This window comes from Tamandua tetradactyla, chromosome 10 (assembly GCF_023851605.1).
Source record: "Tamandua tetradactyla isolate mTamTet1 chromosome 10, mTamTet1.pri, whole genome shotgun sequence".
Taxonomy (NCBI): Eukaryota; Metazoa; Chordata; class Mammalia; order Pilosa; family Myrmecophagidae; genus Tamandua; species Tamandua tetradactyla.
This window is the reverse complement of record NC_135336.1, coordinates 78,737,850-78,753,404: the sequence shown is the minus strand read 5'-3', so window position 1 is coordinate 78,753,404 and position 15,555 is coordinate 78,737,850. Positions and strand designations below refer to the sequence as shown.

The following is a 15,555-nucleotide window of genomic DNA, read 5'->3' as shown; positions in this document are numbered from 1 at the left end:
TTGACATTTATCATTGATTAGACATTACAAGCATTACAATAATGATAACTATTACAGTGAAAATGTCATTCTCTAGATACAAACCTCTGTCTACTTTTAAAATTCAACTTCCAATCTTTAAGCAGCATGGATATCCAGAAAGATATTAATAATGTGATAATTTCATTTTATTTGGGGCTAGAAGAACCACTTTATATCTTTTAAAAAGACAGAGCTCTTTGTTTTTTTCTGTATTTTATGCTTAAAAATAATTTGTGGTTAGGAAAAAATATCCAGATGACAAAAGACTTGCCAAAGTTCCTTGAATTCTTTCCCTGTAAAGGCTACCTTTGGAGTGGAGTAAATGAAGAAATAGCCAGTTTACTTGCTTTCATTCCTGTTTCTTTCAGGTTATTTGTTAGAGTTGAATAAAACTTTGGATACATTTTGAAAATTGTATATATATAATATATATATGCACATATATCTTCACAGATGCATATATTTCTCTCACATGTAAATGCATGCAAGGACACATATCGTACTTATAGAGTTACAAAGTGGTTTTGGAATGTACCACATTTCATATACTCTCAAACATCTATCTTTATTTCTGAAGATTTAGTAACATAGATAGAGCAAGCAAAACTAAATATCATTGCCCTTATTCATAATTTATTTGGCAATAGTTTCTTGCTTTGGTTTTGTTCATACTAAACTAATATTCTGATAGTTGTCTAATCTGTAGATTTCTTTTATAAAATCCTTCTATGAGGTATGTCTGACTGTCTTAGTCTCATCATATTTTAAACCCAAGTCTGATCAGAAAAAATACATGTGTAATTTATAGTAAAAAAATGTATGAGTAAAAGATGAAAAAAAATTCCAAAGAGTTTAGTTATTACTATTGCTCTTACGTGTGAATCATCAAAACATACTTGAAAGTGTTTTGAAAGATTAGCTTTGAAGAAATGTACTTGAATACACTGATTATTTACAAATAGAAAATACACATATTAAGTAGTGGTGCTGCTTTTTCCCTTTTTCAAGTGGCTGTGATTAAAAATAACAATAGAATTTCAGAATAGAAAAACAGTGCCACTCCCGAGAGAGACCTAATAAGGAAGCTATTGTACAGAATTAGATCACAGAAGTTCCTAACAAAAGCTCTTTTGCATGTTTTCAAAACATTCTTGTGTAGGCTTTCTCAAAATATTACCATGCCAGAAATTTCATTTATGGCACCATCCAATGACATTTTAAATAAATGTTGCATTGCTAGAGGAATGAAGTTAATAATATTAATTTAGAAGTAAGTACTGAGTATAACTCTGTGCTTACAATCCTAGTATAATGAGTAAATTAAGAGTGACCTTACCAAACTGAGAGGGATTAGAATCAAAGAGATCATCCTTCGAAGGGAGAAATGAGTGTGGACTGGGGAAGAGCCCATGATATTACTCATGGAAGTCCTTCCACATGAACACTCAAAGCCATGGAAATGCAGATGTCTCTTAATATCACCCAGATTGTCTTATCTTGATCTGTTGGCCTTAATGAATAAGACTGAGATGGCCCATCTGACTCTCTGTGAGGAGATCAGCAGAATGTCAGGGCAATCGGTTGCCATTTTTACAAAGCTGCTTTTCTAAAAGCAGCCATTAAACCATTTTTATCTCCTCTTACCACTGGTGAACAATTTAGTCTTTGCCCCTAGTTGGTACTAAAAATATTAAAAGGAAACATTAATTACTTGACTTCAATACTCTTAAGTATCCTAGACTGAAAGTTTACTTTCTATTCAGTTTCTCTTTTCAAGTTATATTCTAACTGTATTATCTAATACTGCTCACCAGAGCTTATGCATTTAAAAATATACTAAGGCACTTCTGATCAACCAAGACGGTGGCATAAACTGCTCAAGGGTGCTGTTCCCCAAAAGAAAATTGAACAACTAGCAAAACTGACATCTTCCAAAAATCTGGAAAATAGTTAAAATGTGCCGTAAGAGGGCAAGTACCAAATCAAGCAAATGCAGCTTTAAAAATGGTAGGAGAAGCATGTGACTCCCTTCCTGGTCCCTCCTCCAATACCAGTATTGTGCGTTGTGGAGTCTGCCTGCACTCCCAGTGTGAGTCACTGGCCCTGTTTGGAAGGAACAGAATAAACCCTGTGCAATATTAGTGTGTCTTTTCATTTATACCAATCTCACAGGAGGCAGCCTAAAGAACTGAGCCAGGAAATTCATCTCTGACTTGCCCTCCCAGAACTTGCTTAGCAGTCAGTAGAAGGTTGCAGACAAATAAGAAACAATTAAATCAAAATGTCCCTAGGCAAAGAGGTACCTGCTTTAAGTTATAAAATAGAACACCCAAGAGGGGGAGAAAGTCTATTTCATAAGGAGTACAGGGGACATTCATACTTCTGTGAACAGGAGAATTCCTAAGGTCACTGATAAAAGCCCAGGATAAGACACAACACCAGAAAAAACTGGAAAGGACCCTGTGTTTCACATCTGCCTCAGGCTGACCTTCTTACTAGAAAGGCAAAATGTTAAAGGAGCACACCAGCCAATGCAGAGCCAATTTGCAAAGACTGTGAAACATGTTTGGTGTATTGGTTTGTTTGTTTTTGTTATTTCCTGGCACTTAAGGAAATCTGTCATATCACTAAGTAGCTACGGATTGAAGGAACAGACAACATAATGACTAAATCACAGGATTTACAATTTAAAATATTAAAAAGTATAGTGTACAAAAAGGTATTATAAGACAAACAAACAGGAAATGATGCCCATCCAAAAGAACAAAATAAAAATACAGATACTATCAACAAAGAAGAACAGGATTTGGACATACTAGACAAAGATTTTAAAAGGTGACCCTTAGTAGGCTCAAAAAGATAAAAAAAAAAAAAACACAGAGGAAGATCTAAATGATATCAGAAAAAATACTGAATGAACAATATGAGAATCTTTATGAAGAAATAGAAATTTTAAAAAGGAACCAAACAAAAATACTGGAGTGGAAGACATAATAATTAAAATAAAAAATTCTCTAAAGGTTTCAACAACAGAAAAAAAGAATTAAAGAACTTGAAGGAAAGATTATAGACATGATTCAAGCTGAGAGATAAAAAAGAAAATAACATAAAAGACAGGTATATACCTAAAGGGTTATTTTTATTTACATTTGAACTTCACATAAACCTGTTTTCAGTTATAAATGTTTTTATATGTTTGCCTTTTATGTTTGCTTTCTTGACTCAATATTTGTTACTAATACACATCTAGGTGGCTGCTCCATGTTCACTCCTGTGAAATAATTACATATGTAAATTTCCACTATATATTGATATGTGTATCTATTCTTCACCGTATTGACAACTGGGCTGGCTCTAGCATGCTACAACAACAATCAGGATACACACACACACACACACACACACACACATATGCTTCCAGGTACATGTTCCCCTCATGAGGTTATGAGGCATATAATTCCTTATACCAGGTTATGAGGTATATAATTTCATCTATAATTTAATTTATCATACGGGAATAAGTATAAAACAGTATTTTATTTTATATTCTCTCTTCCTTGCCATTCTGAGGTGGATAATGGATTTATGATTCAGATAACTCCAATTATTACTTTTTCTCTTTTTTTTAATGATATGCTTCATGAATTTTCATGTCCTCCTTGCGCAAGGGCCAGGCTAATCTTCTCTGTGTTGTTCCAATGTTAGTATATGTGCTGCTGAAGTGAGCACAATTAATTCTTAACTTCTTGAACAAAATTGATTTATAGAGTATTGTAGACATTTCTTAAAGTTTTTCTTTTTAAGGCTTTCATTTGCAATAATTTCAACATATTTTTTAACTGTTTGTTTTTGTGTCCTAGGTTACTCCAGCAAATACCATGAAATGGGTTGGCTTAAACAATGGGAATTTATTAGTTTACAACTTTGAGGTTGGGGAAATGACCAAGTCTAAGCATCATCAAAGCGATACTGTCTTCGTGAAGACTGTTTACCAGTGATCTTTTGCAAGACATATGGTAGCGATGCTTATCTCTCCCTCCTTTCCTGGGTTTAATTGATTTAGGCTTCTTGCTTTCAAACTTTCTCCCTGGTTTTTATTTCATGCAAAAAAGGACCCCAGTAGTAAGATTGAAATACTATAGGTCAATGAGAAGGGTGAGGGCGATGGGATGTATGAATTTTTTTTCTTTTTCTAGAGTTGTGTAAATGTTCTAAAAATGGTCATGGTGATGAATACACAGTTAGGTGATGATATTGTGAACACTGGTTATACACCATGTATGGATTGGATGTATGTGAAAAGTTTTCAATAAAAATATTTAAAAAAAGATCCATACATATTGAGGTGGGACTCACTTTAACTACAGTAAACTTCATCAAAAAGTCCTACTTATACTATGTTAGACCCACAAAAATATATTAGATTTAAGAACATGTCTTTCATGGGTACATATAATTTCACAATCTCTTTATTCACAGGAGAGGGCAGTATATAAAAAAGAAGAAATAGTGGCACCTGTCTAGCACATATTGTATTCATGTGTTTAAATAGTGTGGTATATTCAGTGTTATGCAATTATTTCAATGTAGACCATTTCATGCTGGGATGATTTTCTGCCCATTGAAAAACTGCATGTATCTAAGAAACTATCTTATCCCTAGTTTTTTCCTGTGACCCTGAAAATAGTATGGAACAACATAGTGAAGAAGTAATTTTGGGGGGAGGGTGCTGTTCATTAAATTGCACTTGCCAATGATATCAGGAAATCCCAAATAAAATTAGGATTTTTGCACTCCTAGCTGAGAAACCAAGTGATGGAGAGCAAGGAACTCTGAAGAGCACCAGAATGTACAGACCCCAGGAAGAAGCAAATCTTCTAGCTTCAGAAACATGAGACAATAAATTCCTGTGATTGAAACCAACCCATATTGTGGTGGTATTTATAATAGCAGCTCAAGCAACCTAAGACATACATTTTCTATGGAGACAAACTGTTGAGGTGGAAAGAAGAGTCAGGTATCTTACTTCAACTAAAGACTCTGTACAAGTAAATGCAAAACCTTAGAAACAGATTTTCTGAACAATAGTTAGTAGATTATGTGAATTTCTTTGCCTTATATTCTCTGAGTTAAGCATAAAGGGTATGGTCTGAATGTAACAATGGAAGACCAAGACTATCTCTAAATCCAAACGTTTTCTGGATTCCACAATTCTTTCTAGAAGATAGAATCAAACCCTTGGGACCAAATGTTTTCTAGAAGAGAAAACCAAACAATTAAGGGGCAAACTGCAAGGAGTCATGAATCACATTGTGAGTTGGACAAAACAAGAACATTTTAGATATAACACTGAAAATATACATATACCATGTATTTCTGGGGTATGCTGCTTTGGTCTGGGCATTTCCTAGAATATAAGACATAAAAATTAAGATATATCACATCAACCTCAAAGATAGTAGAACTATGTGGTTAGTAAAGGAAAAGTATATTAAAAGATTTCACTATTTTACATGTATTTTTCATAATACATTTCATCTTACCAATTCTTGCTTTTTTAGAATTTAAATGCATCAAGTTAATTTACTTTCAAGATATTTGAAATTAAGAGCATCTTTCAAATTAAAAGTTATTCAAATTCAATTTTGCATTTTTTAAAGAATGCTTTGCAATATATTAAGTACACTTTTATTATAGGTCATGTTTTCTTAAGAACTCCACAAATAGGGAAATAAGAATAGATTGCTGATGTGGTAGCTCCTGTGCTGTTTTATGGAGGAAGAAGAAATAGAGGCAGAATAAGATAAATGCAGTTACTTTGATTTTAAAAGAAAACTTTTTCAAAAAAGAGGGAAAACAAGCTACATGTAATTTCAAAGGGGCTTTCTTGAAATATTTATCTTGATATTATTGATAAAAATTGATAGTTCTAGTTTTCTTCTCAGGTAAACATGATAAACATCCTCATCTCCATTTATATATGGGCAAAAATTCCAACAAATCATTACTTTATTTGATTTCAAAGACATTATCAGCTATATATGAAGCGTCCAGTAAGTGAATCAATTTTTTCAGCTGATTTTTGGCAATACCTCTCATCCACGGCTGGTATTTGAATCACCAGTGGTGCTTTTAAAAATTTCTCATGTGTGGATATAAGTGCACTTTAAAATCTCTCTAGGTGATAGAAATAAGCAGCCAGGGAAGACAAACTCTGCTTCAGGGAAGCCTAAAAGAAATGAAACAGTAATTTTGAAACTGCAGCATAGAAACAAACATATTTTTCACAGACTATATGAGACTTTATATTTCCTTAAACCTTTTAAAATATTAGAACATGTATAGAAGCCAGAATCTTGACTGGATTTCACTGGAAACAAAAATATGACATGTGAAACAAATCTACACATAGTAGCATAAGAAAGTAGAAAAGTGAGAGGGAAATAATAACAATACACAGTTCTAAATAAAACGGCCAAATAGTGGATATGTATCTTTAATGATCTTCTATTTTTCATTTGCAAACGTCTTCTGTTTCCTCCAGTTACCTGACACCCTATACTTTTCTTTGGACTAAATAAAATAGCCCTATGAAATCCAAACCTACCCTAAATTTATGTCTGAAATTTCATTTTCTTTCCTCCATCACCATGTAGATCATTAAAATGCCAATTTTACTCTATTTACCTTATGGTATTAGAAGGAAAACAGGTAACGAACTAAGCAATGCATAAACTGGTCATCCTTTAACTCCCGCAATGTTTATATTATGTACCAGGGATCTTACTAACTCGAAAATTTTTGAGTTGGGATCAAAGTGAAGATAGAAAGCAGAATCTAGGAGGTTGGAAAATGATTCTGTCAAAGTGTACTTTCCAATTGTCAAATATTTAATTACTGTTAACTATATTCCAGGTATTGTTTTAAGTATTGACAACACAGAAATGAATAAAGCATGATATCTAGATTTAGAAGTTTGTAACTTAGTGGGGAAGATACAAACATGAACCAATGATTAGGAAATAGTGTTGTAAAATCTTTATCAAATATATATATATATATATATATATATATATATATTTAATCCTCCTTTACAATCCTCTGTTAATCTTTTTATTAACTTTTTATTGTATATTATAAGATATATACAAAGCAAAGAATGAAAAAAGTAATAGTTTTCAAAGCACTCTTCCGCAAGTAGTTACAGAACAGATCCCAGAGTTTGTCATGAGCTACCGTTTGATCCTCTCAGATTTTTCCTTCTAGCTGTTCCAGAACTTAGGAGGCTAGAAGGCATAAATCGTTTTTTGTCATTACAATTTGATTTTTTTCCTTTTTTGTGAAAAATAGCATATATACAAAAAAGCAATAAATTTCAAAGCACAGCACCACAATTAGTTGTAGAACATATTTCATAGTTTGACATGGGTTACAATTCCACAATTTTCAGTTTTTACTTCTCACTGCTCTAAGATACTGGAGACTAAAAGAGATATCAATTTAATGATACAGTAATCACATTCACTTGTTAAATCCTATCTTCTCTGTATAACTCTATTATCACCTTTGGTCTTTCTATCCCTCTCCTTAGGGGTGTTTGGGCTATGGCCATTCTAAATTTTTCATGTTGGAAGGGACTGTCAGTAATATAGGATAAGAGAATGAAACTATCTGATGTTCTGGAGAGGTTGAGCCCTCTAGGTTTCAGGACTTATCTGGTCCAGGGACCCATCTGGAGGTTGTAGTTTTCGGAAAAGTTACTCTAGTACATGGGATCCTTGAAGAATCTTGCATACAGCCCTAGGTTCTTTAGGATTGGCTGGACTGGTCCTGGTTGGAGTTTAGCAGGTTACCATAGTAATGTCTAACTGAAGCTTGCATAAGCGCAACCTCCTGAATAGCCTCTTGACTATGTTTGAACTCTCTGTCACTGCTGCTTTGTTAGTTACACTTCTTTTACCCTCTTTTTGTCAGGATGAAATTGTTGATCCCATGGCACCAGGGCTGGACTCATCCCTGGGAATCATCTCCCACACTGCCAGGGAGACTTCCACCCTTGGATGTCAAGTCCCATACAGGGGTAAGGGCTATAATTTCATTGCAGAGTTGGGCTTAGAGAGAGTGAGACTGCATTTGAGCAACAAAAGAGGTCCTCGAGAAGCAACTCTTTAGGCATACATATAGGTAGGCTAAATTTCCCCACTACTTATATAAGCTTCAGAAGAGTAAGCCTCAAGATCAAGAGCATTGCCCATTGGTTTGGGTGTCCCTGAAGTTTGACACAGCATCAGGCAATAACCGAATGGTATAGTTCAATAGTTCCATATTTGTTTCTCTCATCCCTCAAGGGACTTTGCAAATACTTTTTGATTATCTGCTTAATAAACTCTAGAATGTATGCAGGCATTCCATTAAGCTATACAGGATTAAAGGACATCTTTCTTATTCTGGGCTCCCTGTGTTTCAATTGTTCAAATGAGCTATACAGATAGGTTGAGTTAGATTATGTGCTACAGAAAATTTTGGTTCCGGACCAAATAAAATTTTCATCCTTTGGTCTCAAAGGACATGTGTGGTTGTAAAATATAGACAATGACTTCCTTACCCCTGTGTTCTGAATTACTTTAACTCCAACCTGATCAGCTTCATTCTTATCTCTAAGTATCAGGTTATATATATACACATACACACACACATACACACACACACACACACACACACACACACACATAACAACCTCTTGAAATCCAGAGATAATAATTACTACTCTGGACTAAATGTATCTGCTCTAAAAGCTTACAATCTAGGCCTTTGTTTTCTTATAAGCATTTTCTATAGGAGACCATACCATAATTATTCTTTTATTTCTGGCTTATTTTGCATCACCAAATGTCCTACACATTCATTCAAATTCTTGCACGCCTCACGATTTCGTTCCTTTTTGTAGCAGCACAGCATTTGTTCATAAGTATACACCACTGTTCACCAATCTAATTCCCAGTCAGTGCATCCTTCAGTCACCTACATTCATCAGGCATCATGTATACTGCCCAAGGTCCACAGACCATCAACACTTTCAATTTTAGATAATTCAATTGTCTCCAAGAGAAATAAAACCAACAAACACACTTTTACCAAATAGGAACTTTAAACCTCCTCTTAACTCTTCTCCCTCCTTCCATTATTTGTCTCTGCTGTTGTTGTAGTGCTGAGGTTTTCCTTTTAAAAATAGCCCATAGCATGCAATAGCAGTTTTTCCCCTGTAACCTGGACATAAAAACTCTTTGTACATGATTCATTTTTTTGAAGTAGTTCTTGCAAGAACTAATTTATATTTCTAGTGTTAATCAGTGGATTACGTAGGTCTATGCCACCCCTTTCATCTTGTTCATCCTCAAAGTGGTAATAATACTTATAGACCCATCAGAGAACTGCCTTCAATTCTATCTATTCATTTTCATTTTACTTCAACCTCATTAGCTAACCGTTCACCCATCTCTAGCTTCTATGTATCTCTAAGTCCCTTATCTTCTGTATTATAAGCCTCTGATTTATCTTTACCATGGCCATAAAAGTGGAATCATACAGTATTTATCTTTTTGTGTCTGGTTTATTTTACTCAGAATTATGTCCTCAAGGCTGATCCATCTTGTCATGTGCTTCGTGACATCATTTTGTCTTACTGCTGAGTAATATTCCATTATATGTATATGCCACATTTTGTTAATCCATACATTTGGTTTGTTTCCATCTTTTGGTGATTATGAATAATGCTGCTATGGACATTGGTGTGCAAATGTGTGTTTGTGCATCTGTTTCATTGCTTCCAGCTCTTCTTGGTATATACCAAGTAGTACTATTGCTGGGTCATAGAGCAACTTGATATTTAGTTTCCTAAGGAACTGCCAAACAGCCTCCCATAGCGGCTACACCATTAAACATCCCCATCAGCACAGTGCAGAAGTGCCCCAATTCCTCCACATCTTCGCCAACATTTATAGTTTCCTGTTTGTTTAATAGCAGCCATTCTTACAAATGTGAGGTGGTATCTCATTGTAGTCTTGATCTGCATTTCCCTTATAGCCAGTGAAAATGAACATCTCTTTATGTACTTTTGGCTCATCTGTATTTGCTCTTCAGAAAAATGTCAGTTCTTATCTTTAGCCCATTTTATAATTGGGTTGCTCATTCTTTTCTTCTTGAGTTGTATGATTTCTTTGTGTAAACAGCATATCAAATCTTTGTCTGATATGCGATTTCCAAATATTTTCTCCCATTGAATTGGCTGCCTCTTCACCTTTTTGACCAAGTCTTTTGAGGTGGAGAATCATTTGATTTTTAGGAGTTCCCATTTATCTATTTTTTTCTTTTGTTGCTTGTGCTTTGGGTGTAAAGTTTAAGAAGCTACCTCTTATTACTAAGACTTGAAGATATTTCCCTAGAGTTTCTTCTAGAAGCTTTATGGTTCTAGTTCTTTAGTTAGGTGTATGATCCACTGTGAGCTGATTTTTGTACAGGGTGTAAGGTAGGGGCCCTCTTTCAATCTATTGGCTATGGATATCCAGTTCTTCTATGTCCATTTATTGAAAAGACTATTTTGTCCCATTTCAAAGGATTTGGGGGCCTTGTCAAAAATCAGTTGACCATAGATTTGACGGTCTATTTCTACCGATTCAATATCATTGGTCAATGCATGTATCTTTGTGCCAGTACCAAGCTGTTTTGACCATTGTGGGCTTTAAAATAGGTTTTAAAATCAAAGAATGTTAATCCTCCCACCTTGTTCTTCTTTTTAAGGATGTTTTTAGGTATTTAGGCTTCTTTCCCTTCCAGATGAATTTGGTAACTAGCTTTTCCAATTCTTCAAAGTAAGTTGTTGGAATTTTGATTGATACTGTGTTGAATTTGTATATCAATTTTGGGAGAATTCACATCTTCATTATATTTAGCCTTCCTGTTGATGAGCAGGACATGCTTTTCCACCTATTTCAATCTTCTTTGATTTCTTTTATCAATGTTATGTAGTTTTCTCTGTACAAGTCTTTTATATCCCTAGTTAAGTTCATTCCTAAGTTCTTGATTCTTTTACTTGCTATTTTGAATGGAATTTTTTCCTAAACTGATTCCTCAGTTAGGTCATTGCTTTTGTATAGAAACATTACTGATATTTTCACATTAATTTTATATTCTGCCCCCTTGCTGAATTTGCATATTAGTTCAAGTAACTTTGCTGTAGATTTCTCAGTATTTTCCAAGGATAATATCATGTCATCTGCAAATAATGAAAGTTTTGCTCCTTCTTTTCCAATTTGGATGCCTTTTATCTCTTTGACCTACCTGATTACTCTAGCTAGAACTTCTACTACAATGTAAATAATAGTAGTGACAGTGGGCATCCCTGTGTCATACATGATCTTAGGGGGAAAGCTATCAGTTTCTCTCCATTGAGTATGATGCTGGCTAACAGTTTTTCATATATTCCCTTTATCATATGGAGGTTATTATCTTTTGAAGTGTCATTTTTTTTTCTCAGAAAAGGATGTTGAATTTTGTTGAATGCTTTTTCAGCATCGATCGAGATGATCATGTGAGTTTTTCCCCTTTCTATTTTTTAATGTGCTATATTACACTAATAGATTTTCTTTTGTTTAACCATCCCTGCATTTCTAGAATAAACCCCACTTGGTCATAGTATATAATTCTTTTAATGTGGTGTTGGATTTGATTTTGCTAATATTTTGCTTAGAATTTTTACATTTATATTCATTTGGGAGACTGGCCTGTAATTTTCCTCTCATAGTATCTTCACCTGGTTTTGGTATTAAAATGGTATTAGCAGACATTTGTGGCTTTGTGGCAGAGTTCTCCTCTGCCGTGTAGGAGACTTGGGTCCACTTCCTGGTGCCTGCCCATGCTGAAAGAAAAATGATATTAGCTTCACAAAATGAGTTAGGTAGAGTCATTTTTTCCTCAATTTTTTGGAAACGTTTAAGGAGGATTGGTGTTAGTTCTTTTGGGAATGTTTGATAAAATTTCCCTGTGAAGCCATGTGGCCCTGGATTTTAATTTGCAGGAAGATTTTTGATGACCGATTGAGTCTCTTTACTTGTGATTCGTTTATTGAGAACTTCTAATTCTTCCTGAGTCAGTGTTGCTTGCTTGTGTGTTTTCAGGAATTTGTCTATTTCAACTAAGTTGTCTAGTTTTTCAACATATAGTTGTTCATAGTATTGTCTTACGATTTCCTTTATTTCTTCAGGGTCTGTAGTAACGCACCTTTCTCATTTCTGATTTTCTTTATTTGCATCCTCTCTCTTTTTTTCTTTGTCGGTCTTGCTAGTGGCCCATCAATTTTTTGGATTTTCTCAGAGAACCGACTTCTGGTTTTGTTGATTCTTTCTGTTGTTCATTTATTCTCTCATCCATTTAACTCTGCTTTAATCTTTGTTATTCTTCTTCTCCTATTTGCTTTGGGGTTAGTTTGCTGTTCTTTCTCATGTTCCTCCAGGTGAGCAGTTAAATCCTTGATTTTTGCCCTTCCTTTTTCTTTGTGTGTGTGTGTGTGTGTGTGTTTTGGCAGGGGCAGGCTCCAGGAAATGAACCTAGGTCCCCAGCACGGCAGGCGAGCATTCCCCCACTCAGCCGCCATTGCTGTTGCACTGCCCTCTTTCTTGTTTTTAATATAAGCATTAAAGGCAATAGCTTTCCTTCTCAGCAGAGCATTTGCTGCATCCTAGAAGTTCTGATAAGTTGTGTTCTCAGTTCCATTCATCTCCAGATAGTTGCTGATTTTCTAGCAACTTCTTTAATTCACTAGTTGTTTAAGAGTGTGTTATTTAATCTCCATATTTGTGTGAATGTTCTTGTTCTTTGGTGGTTATTGAGATCCAGCTTCATTCCATTGTGATCAGAGAAAGTACCTTGAATAATTTCAACATTTATAAACTTAAAGACCTGTTTTGTGCCCCAGCATATGATCTGTCCTGACCAATATTCCATGAGCACTAGAGAAGAATGTATATTCTTATGTTTGGGGATGCAATGATGTATATATGTCTGTTAGGTCTAATTCATTTATCAAGTGGCTTAACTTCTCTATTTCCTCTGGTCTTCTGTCTGGTTCTTCTATCTATAGAGGAGAGTGATGTATTGAAGTCTCCTCCTATTATTGTTGAAACATCTATTGCTCCCTTGAGTTTTATCAATGCCTGCATAATGTACATTGGAGCTCCTTGATTGAGGGTGTCCACATTTATGATTGTTATATCTTCTTGATGAATTGTCCCTTTAATTAATATATAGTGTCCTTCTTTGTCTCTTATGGTGTCTTTACATTTAAAATCTATTTTGTTAGATATTAGTATAACTACTCCTGCTTTCTTTTGGTTACAACTTGCATGGAAAATCTTTTTTGATTCTTTCACTTTCAATCTATTTGTATCCTTGTGTCTAAAATGATTCTCTTGTAAGCAACATATAGCCGGATTATATTTCCTAATCCATTTTGGCAATCTTCATCTTCTAATTGGTGAGTTTAGTCCATTAACATTCAAAGTTATTACTTAAAAGGTGTTTCTTGAACCTATTATCTTATCTTTTTAAATTTTATTTGTTAGATCTGTATATTCTTTTCCCTCTTTCTCTTTTTATCCTTTAAGTTACCCTTCCTAATACTGTTCAATTCTGTGCCCTCTTTCAGACTTCCTTTTCCTGTCTTTTCTTTTCAACTGGCAGAACTCCCTTTAGTATTTCTTATAAGGCTGATCTTTTGTTAACAGATTCTTTCAGGATTTGTTCATTTGTGAACATCTTAATCTCTTCCTCAGTTTTGAAGGACAATTTCATTGGGTACAGGATTCTTGGCTGGAAGTCTTTCTTTTTCAGGGATCTTAAATGTATCATACCACTGTTTTCTCACCTCCATGGTGCCATTTGAGTATTGTTCTTATTATTGCGTCTTCTTTCTTCTGTCTCTTTAAATCTGCTGTTGTGTGTCTCTATATGTTCTTTCTTTCATCAACAGAATCTTTGATCTCTGTGATATCTGCTAATTTTCTAAGTTTTCTTTCAAATTCCTCTTTATGTTCTCTAGTGTCTTCTTGATCTTCTTTATGTCATAAGCCATGCTATTTGTTTTATTTAGTAGAGTTATATGAACATCTTTTATTAGTTGTTCTAACATCTGTGTCTCCTCTGAAATTTTTATTTGGTTGTTTGACTGGGCTATACCTGTCTGCATTGTGATATGCTCAATGATCTTCTGTTGTTTTTGTCACATGTAAATATCTTGATTGATTTTCTTTGGAAGTTGATTTCCTTCAATAGTTTAAAGCCTTGTGTTTGCAGGTTGGGTGTGTAGCAGGATGCAGTGTATGGGTTGGAGCACAACAGTTTGGTGATGCATTGCAGTTCAGGTACAGGCACAGGCTAGGGATGCTCTGCTGGTGCTTGTGAACATGGGCACCCAGCGGCCAAGGAGGATGTAGCTTTGCATGTGCACAGGTCTGTAACCCTGGTGTGTGCTGCTCTAGGGTGTGGGGCTTTTGTGTGCATGCACAGAGCTATGACAGTGGGTTGGTATTATGTCTGCATGCCTGGGGATGTATGTGACCTTGCTGTACAGGTAAGTGCTTTCCCAGAGCTGGGGTGTGTGATTGAGGTCTGTGCACATGCACAGGTCTAAGAGTGCTGTAAATTGATGTTCCCAGAGTTGAGGGGCATGACTGGGGGCCAAGTGCATGCACAAGCCTAGGAGTGCTGTAAACTGATGCACAGATCTTGTGGGGGGCGTGGTGAGGCATTGTGACATTATGGGGTGGGTGTAGCCTGGTTATGGAGGTAAGCACCTGCAACCTTCATGTGCTGGCAACAGTCTGCAGGGAGAAGGAAAGGGGGGTAGTGTTCAGGAGGGGTACAAGAGAGGTGGGTTGGGCTGTACTTGGGGTGGTGGCATGGGGAGGTATGTGCACTGGGGGTTGGTGGGGCACTTAGAGTGTAAGAAGTAGGGGATGGTGATAGTGTTCAGGTGTGTGGGGTGTGCAGTGAGTTGTGGTCACAGGGATGCACTGTTGAGGATAGTGAATTCAAGAAATGTGGCTTGGCTTACTTTCTAGTTCCTATATCCCCATCCATGCACTCCTGAGGGCTCCAGGCTTCTGTCTTGGGCTCTAGTTCTCTGCTTCTCAATTCCTCATCTTTTGCAAGCAGGGTTGCCCTATGTGGTGCAAAAGGCTCTCCCAGGTCAGTTGCACTCTTGAATTGCCATGTCAGTCACCTTCCTGTCCCTTCTCTAACTTTTCCTTGGAGCAGGGCTGAACTTGATCTACCGTATTCTGCCATCTTCCTGGAACTGCTCTGTTACTCTTTTTTACTATCCATACCAATTAATTGGTAAAAGTTGAAAAAAATAGAGAAAGATATGGAAATCCAGAGGTGAAGAATGGGAGAATAAATAACTCATATGAATATGGATAACATCCAAACAAATTAAAAGGCTATTTGTCATAATGAAATAAATTACATTATGGGTAGAAA

The 15,555-nt window shown here is 35.5% G+C and overlaps 1 non-coding gene across 1 annotated transcript; it reads right to left on the bottom strand.

The window, feature by feature from the left end:
- Positions 1 to 3,643: 3,643 nt before the first annotated feature.
- Positions 3,644 to 3,750, bottom strand: LOC143648974 (U6 spliceosomal RNA). The gene has a single exon (XR_013158866.1). It is a non-coding gene; the product is annotated as a U6 spliceosomal RNA (small nuclear RNA).
- Positions 3,751 to 15,555: the final 11,805 nt, after the last annotated feature.